The sequence below is a fragment of the Halyomorpha halys genome, unplaced genomic scaffold (genome assembly GCF_000696795.3).
Source record: "Halyomorpha halys isolate HHAL.00 unplaced genomic scaffold, Hhal_1.1 Scaffold401.1, whole genome shotgun sequence".
In the NCBI taxonomy this organism is placed as follows: domain Eukaryota; kingdom Metazoa; phylum Arthropoda; class Insecta; order Hemiptera; family Pentatomidae; genus Halyomorpha; species Halyomorpha halys.
In genome coordinates, this window is record NW_027108484.1 from 954885 (window position 1) to 972892 (window position 18008).

The 18008-nt window shown below is 29.7% G+C and overlaps 1 protein-coding gene across 1 annotated transcript in view; it reads right to left on the reverse strand.

Moving 5' to 3' along the window:
• Window positions 1–18008, reverse strand: part of LOC106682306 (protein artichoke) — a 150936-nt gene that overhangs the window by 118034 nt on the left and 14894 nt on the right. The gene's annotated exons all lie outside the window — the stretch shown is intronic.

Genomic DNA, 18008 nt, shown 5'->3' on the forward strand with positions numbered 1-18008 from the left:
AACCATCTTCTCCTCATTTATCATCCACGGTCAACTATCTCTCATAATTTTGAGAGACTTTATTTTTTGGACTCAAGAAACTAAAAATGTGTATTTTCACATGTATGTAAACTGGGGTCTGAAGTTTTTTACTATATGAGTATATACTTTTGCTGTGAGTATATTTCCATAAAATTAACGCTCTCTCTCTCTACCATTTGTTTACTTTCAGTTTGCATATGATTTCAATTTCGTCCTTTGTAGCCCTGAAGATGGTAACAATGCGATCCAAAACGTCGGCATTCAATAAATATTTTTTTACAAATAAAATCAGGCTAAACGTAATTCCCCAATATAATTACATTAACCATCTATTTTAATATATTTATCATTTATTTCACTACGTATCGATACTATGCAAGCCATCTTTAAGTTTTTTTATTTTATTTTATTTAAATTAGGTTACCTTTTAAACCAGTTTGAAAAAAATAAAACTATATTTAATGCATATTGTATATACATACAATGTAGTACACGTCAAAAAAAGTAAAAATTTAAATTAAAAAACTTACAATTATAAAAGTTCGTCAAATACAGATAAAACGTGTAAAAGGTTAGTTATTAATCATCTATTACATATCTACTTAATTAAGTTTTATTTATGTAATTATTTCAATTTCGATTTTTATTTTTTTTTTACGTGTACTAACTGTGCGTATATACAAATTGCAGTGAGTACGGCTTTAATTTTATTATCTAACTAGTTAAAGATAATTTGTTAAGCCTAATTTGAATATAATTAATTATAATATAATAAAAAACCTGTAGAGGACAAGTATGATAGCAAAACGTAGTAAAATAAATGTTAAATAGATGAAATGAATGTTAATAATTATATTGGTGATTTATTTTTAGACTTTATTTGAAAATTGTTTCTTCACCAAAAACAATAGTACACTAATGGTAATGCACTATTTTTGTTTGTTAATCTTACCCATTAGTCAGATTATCTTTTGTTCTATTGCTTAGCAAACTGTTCAATATATATTAAAAATATTAAGAAATTTATTTTCTTTCATTCTAATTTAATTTTTATATCAGTTTATTTTTAAAAAATATATATGAATATATAAATTATATTATAATACCGTTTTTATTTATTTCTCTGTTTCTACTGATTTTCAAGCAAAAACCTCTTAAAATTTTTATGTTTTAGTTTTGAATAAGCCGGCCAAAATATATTTCACCAAATGAAGACAGCTGCATCAACTGATAAGACGCAATTTACAGTGACATAGCGAAGAATAATAAAAAAACAGACTGATTCAGAGATTGACGTGGGAAGTCCAGTAGGCACGCGCCTGACTTGGCCAATCAAGTGCCGTTACACCGCGGTGTACAGTTATCTTCATGTGAAGATGGCGGGTAGTCTACATTACATGTGTCCACCGTGGGAAGGTCAGGGTCGTCCATGAGAACTTAGGTATCATGTAATAGTGAAACTGCCTGTTGAATAGACAGTCAGTGAGAAGGTATGTAAAAAGCCGCAAGGAATAACATGACTTCGATTCAACAAAGAAAAAAAACTTCAGAATACTCAAAAATACTAATTTTAAAGTTGATAATATGGAACCTCATTTTAATTTGAAGTAAATATAGCTCTCCTATTGTTTTAAGATATAAATTTATTTTTATAGGAGATACCTAATATTCAGATACTTAATTAGGAGATACCTATCTTCATAAATGAGAGAGATATGGCCGTAAGAAACGGAAAGTCGGACGGTAATGACGAGTTCCGAGGATCATTGACCACTGACCTGTAACTTTAGTACCAAAAATCAACAGGCAAAACTTCTTTTCAGACTACAATATTAATACTGAACAAAAAGAAAACGTTCGGGCAAATGGTATAATACTCATATATATAATGTTGATCGGGATCAATATTGATCTTCCTCATGTTCGTGAAGACCGCGGTCACACAGAGATAAGTGCTCACGAGGTGGAAAGGTCAGACGGAGTAACCTTTAAAGATCATGGTTCGTCTTTCCCTTCTTCTGCGGTCCGATTCTAGGACTTTCAGTGGAACAAGAAACACTCTGGAAAATCATGGGAATCTACTTTGAAATAAAAGCTGTGATAAGGGATTCTATAAGATGATATATATCTCCATATACACGTACATACATGTTATATACCAATATTTTCGTAGTTTAATTAAATCTTACTAGTTAAAATTAAAATTATACTTTAAGAGTTGGCTAAGACACTAATAATATATGTCGACCGTTTTGAAAAATCTGCTTTATAAGGTCTATGTACCTTCAGGGTCATAAACGTTTTAAATTTTTCTTCTTTGAACAATTTTACATCAGAATCCACTGAAAGGAATCAATGAAGAATTACTTCTACATACTTGAGCAGAAATAGCCTATAGAATGTTACTTATCCTTAGCTCCCATATCAGATCATTTTAAGTATATAACGCTATCAAGTATACTTGAGTTCAAATACTGTATTTATACATATGTAATAAATAAATTATAAATATTGTATCATTTCATATTGTGAAAATGTACAAAACAGATACTGATAAAAACTAATTTCCGTATTTTTAATAAATCGATGATAGGCTTTCAATTGCTTGAACCTTCATATAATTTGTGCTTAGAAATTTCGTTTATTTAAATCTTTCAATTTCTAAACCATGTTAGGGGTCATAAATCTTGCAGTGTTTTGTATTTCAAAAATTTATGTTTAGATTTTGAAAAATAAGTGACAGTAGCTTTACTACCACGATAGGTAGTGCTACTGTAATACCACGACAATAAATGTTGTGGTGGTAATTTATATAGTAACCTGAACATAACATATGCTATCGTGGCTGTATAATGACACCAGATAAACGAACTTTAACCTGACAGTAGGTGAACTGCCGCAACATGTACTGTCAGGTATCACACTATACCTCGTGTGATATATACCTACATTGGTGTCATGGCAGCAACTATTAAATGGTTACAAAAAATAAAAATTTATTCAAATTGCAATTTTTATTTAAATAATTTATTCCGAGTAATTTTTTTAAATACAGATTCTTCTATAACAGTCTTCCATTAAAGCTATCAGAAAATTCTTTCATACTTCAATATATTACTATAAAATCATGACACTATCATAAGGTAGAACAATTAATTATAAACCTGAGTAGAAACGACTAACACTCATGACAATAAAAGCCGACCATTCATGAACAAGAGACAACACCTATAAGTATGCAGATGAGGAGGTCAGTAGGGCATCGAGATTCCTTTCTTCTTTTAAACAAGGACCATTCTTTGGAATAACACACGTTCCTTTAAGTTTTTGTAAAGTCTAAGAAATACATCATTTTAAATTTATTATATACTATACTCTTATACTGGAAAGGCTAAATTTTATAATGTAAATTTTTTGTGATATGGACTTTCCAAAAGTTTTTTAATTAAATAAGCTTCAATATTTTCTTTTTTTAAATGAAACATTGACGTTTCCGAATTCTACTCCGTTTTCAGTAATTCATTCAGTTATCGTTTTTCATTGTTTCCATAAACGTTTCTTTTAGAACTTTTTTTCCCACTACTTATATGGTATTAATTGTTTTCTATATCATATCTAATAATAAGATTGACATTGTAAAATTGAACTTTTATGGTATAGGATTGCATCATATAACACGAATGATTGTATTTTATAGGAAGATAGTCCGGGTGACGGTCAATAAATGTATCAAAATAGTAAAATAAAACTATTGTTAACCAACGATTCGCCCCACATTGCCGGGCTTCGTCAGGGTTAATAGAAAAAATAAGAAACAAAAATTATAGAATTGACAGAGCATTAAAATAAAAAAACATTTCAAAACTATTGTTATGTTTATAAAGTATATAAAAAAGTAATAATAATATAAGAAAATATACATTTAGGTGGAGAAGAAACTAGTTACTAATAAATACAAACAGGTGTAATAAAGTTCTAAATACATATCTAGACTAATAAATTGTAGAAGAATACTCGTTAGAAATAATTATAAATATGGTAAAGAGGTGGGTGTAGAAGGTAAAACAGAAGGTGAAGTAAATATGGCATAGGTGAGGTATAGTAATATGTAAAAGAGAGATATAAGAAAATTAGTAAAAATAACCAATAAACATATGGAGAAGTACCTGTCAGATTGAAACGGAAATGACGATTGAGGAACGGAAAGCCAGGTAGAAAATTTCCCCACTTCTTTCGCTAACCCTTAAGAAGGGTAAGATTTTTTTTATGATGTATAGATAGATAAAAGGACAGAAACATCTAATCTTTTATCTAATATTACTACAATAGGTAGCTATATGCGATAAATGTGGAAATAAATGCATAAGATATTACATACAGTACATATACAATAGTTTCCAACAATTATAATTTATTATTAATAAAATATAAAAATTAAGAAAAACTTTTATTTAAATTAAGTGATTCGTATTTTTCTTATAAAAGTCTAATCTATCATATTTTTTAATAAGTGTAAACTGCTTTTAAACCAATCATTCTTTACATTAGCATGATGTTTTATACTTAAGATAGTTAAAATAATTTAAACAATTGCAGTAATGATCTGCAAATATTTTAAGGGTTTTCATGAACTGAATTATATTATACACTTTTATGCGTTGCACAAATAATGATTTGAATCCTGTTAACTCCAGGACATTACAGCCTATTTTTTACAAGTATTTTATGATTCTACATAAATTATTGTGTACAATAATTGACACATGTCCAACTATCTTCGTCATATGGGCATCGAAAGCTGAATAAAATAATAAAACATTTTGAAACTGCTTTATTTTATATCACGAGTTGGGAAAAGACAAATACCTTTGTTTTATAGAGAAGGTTAAATTTAAAAAATAAAATAAAATATCCATTTTTATCTATGAGTTAAATATAGAAAAATGTTTATTTAAATAAATTTTTCTTTTCCATGATATAAACAGGTATAATATAATTTCAGAAGGTTTTTTCACGGTGTGAAGTATATTTAAATCACATTTTAAAGATTAATAAAAAAAAAAACAATAATTTAGAAACTTATGAACCGGTTCAAGCTAGATTCAGAACGTCATAAAATAATGCGATTTACTTACTTTAACTGATTTGTTTTAATTTGGTTTAAAACCAATTTTATTTATGTATTCTCAAAAATCTTCTTAAAACCCCCTGAGCTTAAAACCGAAACGTTATTTATTATTGTTAGAAACTCATATATCCAGACTGGTACAAAATCATGTTTTACTTTTACATTTATCTTCATTGTTTATTACATCTCACATTTGTTTTGAAAGTAGATTAAAAAAAATATATAAACGTTAGTAATTTTTAACTTTTATATGCTTGCTTCAATCTAGTTTAGAAAAAAATATATAAATAAATAAAACAAGCCGATGTCATTTTTTCTAATCCGAGATGTAGAATAAAGGAGTTTCCGTGTGTTATGCTATATTGTTTTAAGTTGGATGTACCGGATATTTAACTATTAGAAATGTGTTGAATTTTTAGGATAACTAAAAAAAATTAACAAAATCGTTAAGGTAAAAATTGACCTGAGTGTAGGGAAGGTTAAAAATATTGTTGAGATAAGTTTTTAACAAAGAAGGTGACTGTGATAAATAATTTTAATTTTAATGTGTTAGGACTAAATCTGGACAAACGACTGACATGGAATCCTCATACAAGACTGAAAAGACAGGAAACTGCTCGTCGATTCCGACTATTACAACATTTACTAGACAAACGGTCTAAATTGCCAATCCATTACAAAAGAATGATCTACATGACTATTATAAGGCCTATTTGGACATACGGAGTTGAGCTATGGGGCTCCACTAAACCATCTAATTCCTCTCGAATCCAATCCTTACAGTCCAAAATCCTTCGTAAAATCCTTAATGCTCCTTACTTTGTCACAAATCAAATCATCCATCAGGACCTCAATGTCCCCTATGTTGCCGATTTGGCCAGAACCAGATACCAATCCTTAAATAATAAACTTCCCAACCACCAAAACCAACTCGTTTCTAACCTGGCTTCTCCTTCACTACCTAATAATCCTCCTAGACGTCTGAAAAGAAAATGGTCTCGAGATCTTCTCCTTTAGAAATGTTTTTGGAGTTCTATCAATGGGTAGATTCTCTACATGTTTTTTTCATGTCATAATATCACTTACATCAAATTTACTTGATGTGTATATATGTATACAGTTATAAATATCAATAAATAAATTATTAAAAAAAAAAAATTAATGTGAAAATTGACTAATTAGGTAATGTTTTAATGTCTCATAGAGTAATTTGTTGGATTGACCTGGGCACAATAGCATGTATGAAGTTGTTTTTTAAATTATTTAGTTCTAAAATTGTATTAAGGTATGATGAATTATAAATAATATTGTTATTTGTTTGGAATTGTTGAAGATCATTTGTGTAATAAAAGCTGTTTGTAATAGATTGTACCTGAGGATGGTCGAATTAGCCGAAACGTCGGAGATATAAATATAATAAAAATGTTTTGAGACTAAAATAGATAAAATTTTATTTATTTAAACAATATTAATAAGTCTGAAGAAAGTGTTAAGATTATAAATAGTTTCAGTGTGTTATATTATATTTTTTTAAGCTGGATGTACCGGACGAAACTATTAGAAATGTGTTTTTTCAAATGTAGGATAACTAAAAAAAAAAATTGAACAAAATCGGTAAAGATACACTGTGTACTCCCATTTTTATTGGGGAATCGAAACTCCATAGGCCCAATAGCCTCTATTTTTTGTAACTGAGACGATCTCTTTTTTTTTTTTTTTCCTCATGTTAACTTTCTTTTTCCTAGCTTCATAACTTGCCATGAGTCGTAACTAAGACCTCTTAGGCTCACATCTGTTACTTTTAATTAGTGATTTTATAGCTGTGTAATTTATAGAAACGTATAGAAATTGAAGTTAACTATCGGCATCCCTACAATAAAATATAAACTAGGTAACTTTCTAACAATCCTAATCATTGGAACCTAAATACAGTCTGCTAGTGAGATTTTTTCTATGGCTCATCTATCTCTTATCCTGAAGATATTTATTTATTTACCATTAGAGAGATTTTGGTGCAGTAAAAACACAAAAAAGTGAAATAAAAATGTGCAAAATCGTGCTGTTTCAACTTCTTAAAACTACCTCAATTTTAAGTTTTAGAAAAAATATGCAAGGCCATTATGAAGAAAGAATTAATTAAAATATTCTTCTAAGCGAATTCCCGCTTTAGAATTCTCCTAAAATCTCATTCTGGCGCTTTGGCTTTCCATTTTGTATTTATAATAAATAAAAAAACTAACAAATAATAAATTTATGTAAAAAAACTTTAAATAAAAATGTACATGTTTATTCATAATGATCAGACAAATCCATCTTTTGTTTTATTTTTATTGAAAATAATATACATAGATAATATAATGATATAAAAAATTGAAATTCTCAATAGTTACAATGAAGTTAGATAGAAGAATAATGTGCAAGAGGCGAAGTGGGAATCTAAATTAAAAACAATAACATTAAACGTTCCCAATTAGTAGCCTATTCTAGAGAGTCTTTTTCATAGTTACCTAGTTACCTGAAACTACTGGTTAATACTATTTCAAGAATATTCGTCACTTGTGTTTATTTGTTCTTTTTTTTTTTTTTTTTTTAATGAATTCGATTCTTCATATGTTAATCAATTGCATTACTTAAAATTTGCCAATTTTAAGCTATAAATTAAATACAGAAAAAATAAAAAATTAATTATTATTGACACACATACACTTATATGTTTATAATATGAGAAATTTACTTCAAGAATTAAATTTTATGCAACAGAAATCAACATTTTTCTAATAAAAGAGTGAAACGTGTAATTCCCTCAGAAAAAACTCAAATTGTACAAAATTATGGAAAACTCGATTACCCCTGAGATAGATTATTTCAATAAGGATAAAACCTAAGTGGTGTTAAAGACTATTCAATTGTAAATTTAATGAAAATTGTTAAATCTATTTTTTAAAAAAACTTGTAAAATTGATTCTTTAAAGTGACGCTGAAAGTTGCTGTAAAATAGCAGGCGTAGACATGCCCTAAATATGTGATTTCATTAAATATCAATTATTCAATTTCGATTTTAATTTTCACAGTTCACACACAGATAAGTTTGTGGTTATTTGCAGTCAGTGAATCCCATAAGGAGTATTTCTGTTGAAAACCGGAATTCGAAAAATTGTGTTTGTATATTTCATATATATGGTTAGTGAAAGCAAAAACACCAGCGGGCAGCATTGAGTAGCTGTAAAATATACGGAAAAATAAATCAACCTATATTTATGTATGTTGATTAAGGTTAGGTTAATTAGAAGTTAGTTGGGTGACACCAAAAAGTTAAGGTTAGGTTAATTAGAAGTTAGTTGGGTGACACCAAAAAGTTAAGGTTAGGTTAATTAGAAGTTAGCTGGGTGACACCAAAAAGTTAAGGTTAGGTTAATTAGAAGTTAGTTGGTTAAAGTCCTCTTCAAAAATAATTCAACGGGAAGTAGACTTTTAATGAATGAAAGTTTACTTTGAACGTCCTATTCATTTAGATACAGGAAACACTCCTACTGCCTCCTTATTTAAATAGAAATTGAAACTTAACAACTGTTAAATATATTCAAAGGAGAAATTTCCTGGATTTAACTATGAAAAACCGTTTATGTAACCGGTTCCAGCTTCCTTCGGAAAACATATCCATGCCATAACGAGACGTAATTAAATATTTTCCGCTCTCGTGGGCCGATAGGAAACGCATATCAACGAGTTCAAGGATCTTAGTGAATAAGCTTAGATGAATCTCGGGATAATACGGAAGGAAGTGGTCCACTTTCACAAATGTCCAGAATCTCTCCTTAAGTTCGTTTCCGAAAAATCGACCTGACCATTCCTACAGCCCCAAGGAGTCTGTAGAACACAGGTCATCAAGTCCTGGGACTGGAGCCGTTCAAGATCCTCCAGGGATATTATCCAGGCCGTGACTGGAGGGTCCTTATCTCATTTCGGCTTTGATTGAGCCGTGGTTCCAGCAGTGCTCTGTCCAAAGATTGAATCGTGAAGATATCAAGATGAGTAGGTCAGTAGGTCTTGCAAGCTGCAAACTGTCCAATGACAAGGTTACTGATAGTTGGCAACAAGTATTATAGTTAAGAAGTGATGGCACAAAAGTTAAGCTATTTAACTTTATTTTATACTTATTTAATTATTAGTTATAGTTAATTTTTTTATATAAGTTTTAATTAATTACTTTATAATTAGTTATTAATTACTTTTATACTCTTGGGGTAAATACTATCAAAGTTTTATTACTGCCAAAAGTTAGCCAAGTTACATTATTTTTTTCACTCATATAATAATAATAAATGCTAGGTGAATCTGAAATTTTCGGGTTACCTGTCTACATATGTCTGTCCAGTGATACCCGTCCCAACCCAAATCAACCAACCAGATCAGTCTGACGCAATCCTCCCACATAAGCTCGGTCTACTAAGCTTTGATCTGTTCGTTTCTAAGCCCCATCACACGAGCTTACTAAGCCCCACCATACACGCCCATCTTAAAGCTATAACCTGAATTATATTTAACGGGTACAGTTGCCTAAATTTGGCGTTGTGTAGTCTTTTGCGTATATTTTACATAATACTTTATTTTCAGAATCCGTAAGAAGCTGTTGTTTCCTTAGTCTATGGAGACGCTCTTTCTCGCGTCCGTAAAGGATAGTAGAAAGAATAATAGTTTTGTAAATTTTAAGTTTCTTGACCGAAAGTGAACTGAGTAATTTTGAAATGGTGAAAAAAAAAAGTGTACCTTATCTTCATTTCCTCCATAATTTATTAAGTTATCTTGGACCCTGAGTACTTAAACCTCTACCTGTTAAAATATATTTCCTCCTGTATCTATTTCACCGAAACTACTTCCGTTTCTACTACTGACCATATATTTTGATTTATCCATATTTGTTTCAAGATTCTCCATTTTATTAACATAGTTGTATTTAGTTTTATAGTTTCCCAAATCACCAGTATATCCAAGCACAATTTGCTACCTAAAGTTATACCCATTTCGGAGTGCATTACATTTCGAAAAATGTATTCCAGTGATAAATTAAATAAGATAGGTGATAGAGAATCGCGACCAAACCTCATGCTTTTCAGAATAATGATTACCGACTTGAACTTCATTAAACGTTTCGGGCATGGACATCCGTACTAGATTTACTTCTTTCGTAACACTGTTTAATCAAAATATTGCACAGCTTCTGGTAGTTTAATCATATTTACAAGTTACAAAACTATTAGCTTCCACCTTAAGTATAGCAACAATACATCCCTGTTTCGGTCCTATACTCACTAGTCTAAACATATTGGCCCCATTCATCTGTATGCTAAGTTTCTCATTGACTTTATCGCCTTTAATAATCATAATCATGATGATTATCATTATCTCTACTAAAATAAATCTTTCATTACGATGATTCAAAATCATTAATTACAGTTCTCTAAATATATAGTAACAATAATTTGTAAAATTCGCGCCGCAAAACATTCACTTAGAGTGGGCGAAAATTTAAAAAAATAAATTCTTATTTTTCTGTTGCTCCAACAAATTGTATATACGGGTTTCTAGAGGTCGAACAGATTCGCTACCTTGGATTACATTTGGACAAACGACTAACATTGAATCCTCACACAAGACTGAAAAGCCAGGAAACTGCACGTCGATTTCAACTATTATAGCACTTACTGAAACTTCCAATTCATTACAACAGACTGATCTCCATAGTAAGGTCAAACTGGACGTACGGAGTTATTTTTTGGGGCTCCAATAAACCTTCGAATTCCTCCTGTATCCAATCCTTACTAAAATCCTCGATACTCTTTACTGTATCCCAAAAAAAAAAAATACATAAAGACCTTAATGTTCCATATGTAACTGATCTAGCCCGAACCAGATATCACTCCTTCCATTATAAACTCCCTAACAATCCGAACCCAATAGTTTCTAAACCTTGCTTCCTCTTCTATTCCTGACAATCCTCCGAGGCGCCTGAAAAGAAGATGGCACGAGACCTGCTAATGTGAATCTTTATTAGAGAGCTACCAATGGGTAGTTTCTCTACACGCCTGTGTGACTCCATAATAACATACATCAAATTTACTAAATGTATAATTATGTACAATTGTAAATTCCATTAAAGATAAAAAAAAGAAAAAGAAAAAAAGAGTTCCTCGAGATATGAATAACGGATATATACAATGTTTCTGCCAAGAATACAACAGTTTAGCGAAATACAACTAAACGGCGTATTACAATTGGAGTTGGGAGAGATAGGGCACACACGGTTCTCTCCGATTTTCCAGTCCCTTAACTGCTGTCCTATTTCTCCATTTTCTCCTTAAGATAATTTCATAATTATTTATTCTTTCAAAGTTGACATTTATATATTCTTTAGTATTCTTAGCCAATTAAAATGGTCGGTCATTTAAAACAAAATTAAAGGTATTTTAGAAAAAGGTTTTTTGAAAATTCGACATTTAAGCACTGATAAACTATTTCGATGAGGATAACACCTAGTAATTATTAAAAATCATTTTATTGCACATGGATATACCGAGTTTAATCAAAATTACTGAAATGTAAATTTTCGATACCGTGTATGTAACCGATCTATATTCCAAACTAAAACCAGAAACAACTGCTCTCATATTTGAAACAATTCTCAGGCTACTGCTGATGGACGGCTGTGAACTCTGAGGAGCGGCATCCTTCACGAAAAAGAAAAAACTAGAATCTTTTCAAAATAAAGTCCTAAGAATCGCAGTTAATGCTCCATGGTTCATAAGAAATAGCCAATTACAGATGGAGTCAATAGAGGATTACATCAAAAAACGGTTCATGAAGTTCCACTCCCAGTTGCTGACAGTTAAAAGTGCTGTGACCTACAACCTGGGAACCCAGCCTTAACCCGAAGACTAAAGCCCGTACTGCTGCAGGACATTCTTTTATAAATTTTAATAAATATAAAATTAATTCATAGTCACACTACCTTTATTTTACTTTTTATGATTACTCATTTTATTTATTCATTATTATTATTTTTTATTATTTTTATTTTTCTATTTTCTTCTCTCGTCCCTTTTTCAAATTAACTTGTTTCTTTTTACTATTAGAGGACAATTGTTTGTTTTATTTAACTGTACCAATATCATTATTTTTTGTTATTAACTTTACTTTCCTCTTTTATTAAAAAGCATTGTTCTTATATATTATTTTTTCTTCTTTTAATAATAACATTGTTTATAGTTAGAGGTGTCTTTTGTACAAGACTATACCCCCCATAATTAACTGTTAAAAAATATATGTATATATATAATATAACAGTTATATCAATCATGTAATTCTTCTAAGGCCCACCAGGCCGATCTGGTATAAAATAAAATAAATAAAAAACAAATAACCAACTTATCAACACCTCAGTCTTTGATAAACTGGCCAAGGGATGAGGATGTGGCCATAACAATTTGCAGGATGCTACTGAGGCTGAACCCAATGAAAACTATTATATGTATAAACTGCATTATATGTTTAACATGTAATTTTATCTTCACTATGTAACGTTAATAAAATTAGGAACTTTCAAATAATACATATATAAATGGCGGTTAGGTTTTCTGGATCAGCATAAAAAAGCTGATTTATTCAAATTGATTACTCATCAAATACTAATTGCAAAATATAATTTGTTTAATATTATTAATATAATTGAGAGTGTAGCATCCCCAAACCAGAGCTTGGTCAAAATTAGTAATAAAAAAACTAAATTTTCATGCAATGGTTATTTATTAATGAGCCATGAATAACTCAAACATCATATCATTGATTTTATCAACAACCGATAGTCTATATAAGCCTTGTTCCAATGCGAATATAGATTATCATCAAATATTATTTATTAGTCAATAAATATAATAATTAATAAATAATGTCTCCTGCCTCAGCTCTGAACCCGAAAAAAATAAAGATTATAATAATAATAATAATTCATTAATTTTCTTAAATTGTTGAGGTGAAAAACTTTCAAAATGAATATAACCTATTCTATATTTTGCATTGTACATCGCTTTGGGACAATTGTTGCATACCATGCACCTTTACAATCACTTATTATCAACAATTTTTATCTATGTAATGTATGTATATTTAAAATTCTTGTAATCATATTTACCAAATAGTTGGCATATTTCCAATTTCCCAATTGAAATAACGTCACCTATATAATCATATTTTAAATTTTTTTACAATACATTATTTAATTTATTGCCTTTCATTTGTGCATTCATCTATCTCTGTAGCACAAACCAATGCTCTATATTAGACATTACCTCTTTGGACCATATCAACATGTCCAATATGTTATTTTACTACCTCCCTATTGATATGACCAATTTTAATCTATTGTGTAATTTAAGTTAAACTTTATAATTTTTTATGATTGTACCATTTCATTCTCACATATTTTCCCTAATGGCATAATGTGTATTTTTAAATGTTTTGTGTTTTATAGGTTACCGCGCCTTTAATATTTTTGGTTACATGAATTGCTCCTAGAAACCTTCTGCTTTTAGTGTTTTGTGTCATGTCTATTACAGTAGTAGGATTTTTGAAGTTAAAATTATGGTTTAACGTTATGCTATGGTGAGCCATTTATATTTTTGACATTTTTATAGTTTGTGATATATTGCTCGATCCTGGTTTCTAGTTTTTTGGATGTCTCTCCAATATATATTTTACACAATCTAGCTTATATACAGCATATAACTTTTCCATATTATTTATTTTGTCCTTCATGTTAGACACTTGGGATTGGACCATATTGTTATTGTACATGCCAGTACATAATATTTTTATGATGATATTAGTTAGGCCTGGTATGTATTGTAGTTTAAATTTTTTTTTATTATTATCATTGTTTGATGTTCCTTGTGAAATTCAATGATTTTTTTCTTATTAGGTGTTTTTGCTGTTTTACTTTCCTTTTTTGGTTTGACTTTTTTTATTTCTCTCAATGTTCTATTTCTATATTGTTTTTAGTTATCCGATTGTTGTTAATTTTGTTGTACCATATTCTATTGATCAATCTTTTTGAGGTAAAAATTTTCTATTAACATCGTGAATACTTCCGTACGGCCAAAGAAATACCCCCACTGTATATTCGGGTTTTAGGATTCAAAATTAATACTTCGACGTTAGAGGTAGTAGGGGCATTTCATTCCTCTCATCACAATAATTCGAGAATTCGAAAAGTTGGGAAATTTTAAATTTGTGAGCTTAGTTCTGCGTTAATTGTGGGAAAATTATTCAATGATTTACATAAAGAAGATCAAAAGGACATTTTTGAACCAATATATATTTCTGGAAATATTAATTGTGCAGTAAATATTAAGTCATATTAAAAAAAACTTAAGCCACAACTGTTCAAAACTACTGAGTATAATTAAAATGTAATTGTTTGATCAACTTTCTCGTTCTATGAATCATTTACAGCGAATCAATACGATGAGCTCTTGTCGGCGAAAGTACTTGATAATACACCTAGAATGCCAAGAGTGAAAAGTTACCGCCTTGCTATGGAAGCTAACAACCCAGCAATGGCATTTGCGGCAGAATAGTTTTCTGATCCCATGAGGAGTTAACTTAATGTCAACAGCACAGGTTGCTCAAGAGTGACATGTGCTTTCTAAAAGGTGATATATAGCCAAGTTTTGGTGATATTATGTTATAAAGGATTGATTTAGGGGGTATTCTATCATTTTTTTATTAAGGGATTTTCTTCAATTTACTTACGGTGTTGCACAATCCGAAAATTAAATTTCTTAGTTATACGTAATAAAAACAAAGATTTAATATGAAATATAGATTTAACAATGTGTTCAAAAGTTATTGTTCAGGAAGAATATTTATGACATGTCCTCGATTCAAAGTAACATTGCTTAGGCAAGAGATAGTTTATGTATAGCGTCCTCTCACAAGGATTTCTCCTACCTACGACAGAGCAACAATGCGGATATGTTCTCATTAGAATAAAAAATGGATAATTACTGACAACTAGATCACTAGAGTGATATTAAGGATAGGCTTCGCATTTCATTTTAATCTCATTCCATACATTATTTGTTTATGGCTTATGGTGGTATAAAAGAATAATTTGATCGAGTACTCATTGTTATCTTTTCAATACATGTTTGGAATAAAACAGTTGCATATAGACTTCTATAAAACAGGTTCTCTGAAATATTATATTTAATATTCTATATAATTGTACAAATAAATAAATGAAATAAATAATGTATCTGTGGCAGGACTTCACATTCTATCATGTTCGTCATGTGAAATCTAACCCTTGATATTAATTAATTAATTAGAAACAAGAATTGTTTATTGGTTAGTTGTGTTTATTATTGTTAGGTGAATTATTTATAACTTTTTATGTACTCTGAAATCAAAAAAGTTTTTCTTCTTTTACGTATGTTCGAACATCAGAAAATCTTTATCGTGCATCAAAGTATCAGTCAATAAGATATAAGCCAATTTTTAATACGAATAATAGTATTACGCCTCAATCTGGTTTATTTTTATTTTTTTTCGTATCATGATCAGTGACATATCATCAGTAATAATGATAAGTAATGCTTGAGCAATCTCATTTTTAACTGTTTGTAGTTAAAATAAGTAATAGTTTTATTATCTTACAAATTTCAGCAGTATTTTTTATTTTATAATTATGAGAGATAGTTGACCGTGGATGACGTACGAGGAGAAGATGGTTGGGGTGCGGTCAAAGTGAAACACAAATAAGTTGCTGTAACCTATTTAATTGTGCCAACGTTTCGGTCACAGTTTTTAGCCTTTATCAGGGCTAAGAACAGAACAGGAAAACAACCACAGTAAGTACAGAAAATAAAAAAGAAAGTATAAACAGAATAACCTAAAATGAATAATTTTACAAAATAGAATTAATAAAATGAACTGATGAGAGAAGCCGAGAATAAAATGGATACATAGGTAATTAAAAAGCGGGTAAAATAACATAATTAAAGAAATTAAATAAAAATGAAGTTATATAATGCAAAGAAGTATGAACTTATTAGTTATTAATAATTTAAAAGTTGAAATATGGAAAAAAAAAGAAAATCGAGAGGAAGAAAATATACGTAACAATAATAATTGATAAAGAGGCAAAATATAAGTAAAGTATACCATAAGAAATGAATAGAAAAAAAATATATATATATTTTTGAAAACACCAATAATAATATAGTGAACATAACTTATAACGTGGGTAAGGAAAATGGATAAAAGTGGTGAAAAGAAGTGGTGGTAAAATAAAAAAAAGAATAAAACAAATCTGTTAGCTTGAAAATCAAACGCTTAATGGATAATGCACCAATAACGGCCAAACTCTGAATTAAAAAAGCCGTAACAAGAATGACTAAGTGTTTTTTAAGAGGAAAAGTTTCGAGAGGGTAAAAAATAAAAAATAAAAAGTAGAAAAAATTTAGAGGAAGAAAGCGTGTGAGAGGGTGACGACAAATGGTTTTTGGAAGAGTTCATGGTTTTTATTTTATAATTCAGTTCTTTGAAAGGAAAGAAAATAGTTTTATTTTATGTAATAACATAAACATACATTGCTTAGTTCGCTGTTATTATAGTTGATAGTGCTAAGGATTAACGGCGATAACTGATACCCCACTTGCCGAGCTGAGTTTACCGAGGAATGGAGTTTGGTAGAGGCGTGATAATATTTGTTGACAGACATCAACTGATAATTTGGCCATCGAATTCGCTCCCTGTACTCACGGTGAAGAACCAACACATACCGAGGTATACCTTGTTTTTTCAGCTATAAAGCTTTGTTCGTTAGGGCTTTAAGACGTTAATCTCAATGGTCATAAACGTCCATTCGAAATATTTTATTTTGATATTTCAACATTTTTATTATTATTATCATATTTTAGCTTTATAATTATTTTATTTTATTTTCATCCCAAGATTCAGATTTTTTTTTAAACTTGAGGTAATTAATTATTTTTGTTAACATTTTTAATTATTTAGTATTGTTCCTTATATTCTTTCTTCGGTTTTGAGGATTCTTCTTCCTAAAGAATATCAACACAAACTAATTTCTTTGTTTTTACTTGAATTAATTATTCTTGCACTTTTACATTTATTTTGTATGCGGTGTGACATTTACAAATTAACATAACCTTACATAAATAGCATCTGTATAATCAACATCAAAATACTGTAAACTGTTTACAACTAAATTATTACTGAATTCACAATTTTAATGTGATATTTAAACGTGTTTAGATTTTGAGTTTAAACCTTGTTTAATAGGTTATGTGTTCTTAAAAAAGTCAATACAAATTTTATATTTTTTTTGTCATCATTAAGAGCTACTGATACACCTGGCCCTACTCACAATCTACTTAAATCCGTGATAAAGAAATGGCATCCTTGAAAGTTGTGGCCCATTTTAAGTGTACTATTACAATATTGACAATTTGGCAGTGGCTACTTATTGGTCAGATATAAATTAGTTATAATTGTATGACAGCAATCTCGCTATTGAGATCTTCTTCCTGCCATTTGATGTAATCCATATTTTCGTAGTTTTTTAAAGAGTTTTTAATTTGATTGGTGGACTCCCTCATGGATTCCCAACTATATGAGATTTCATTTTTCAGTGGAAGACTTATGTCTTGGAGTGCAGGAATGGCCGCGCCATGACCACGCAGAGCAACTGCTTGTTTGGCTGCATCTGCTAACTCGTTTCCCACGTCACGTGGCATCCATATAAAGTAAACTATTAAATTAGCTATTAACAATGAAACTATAA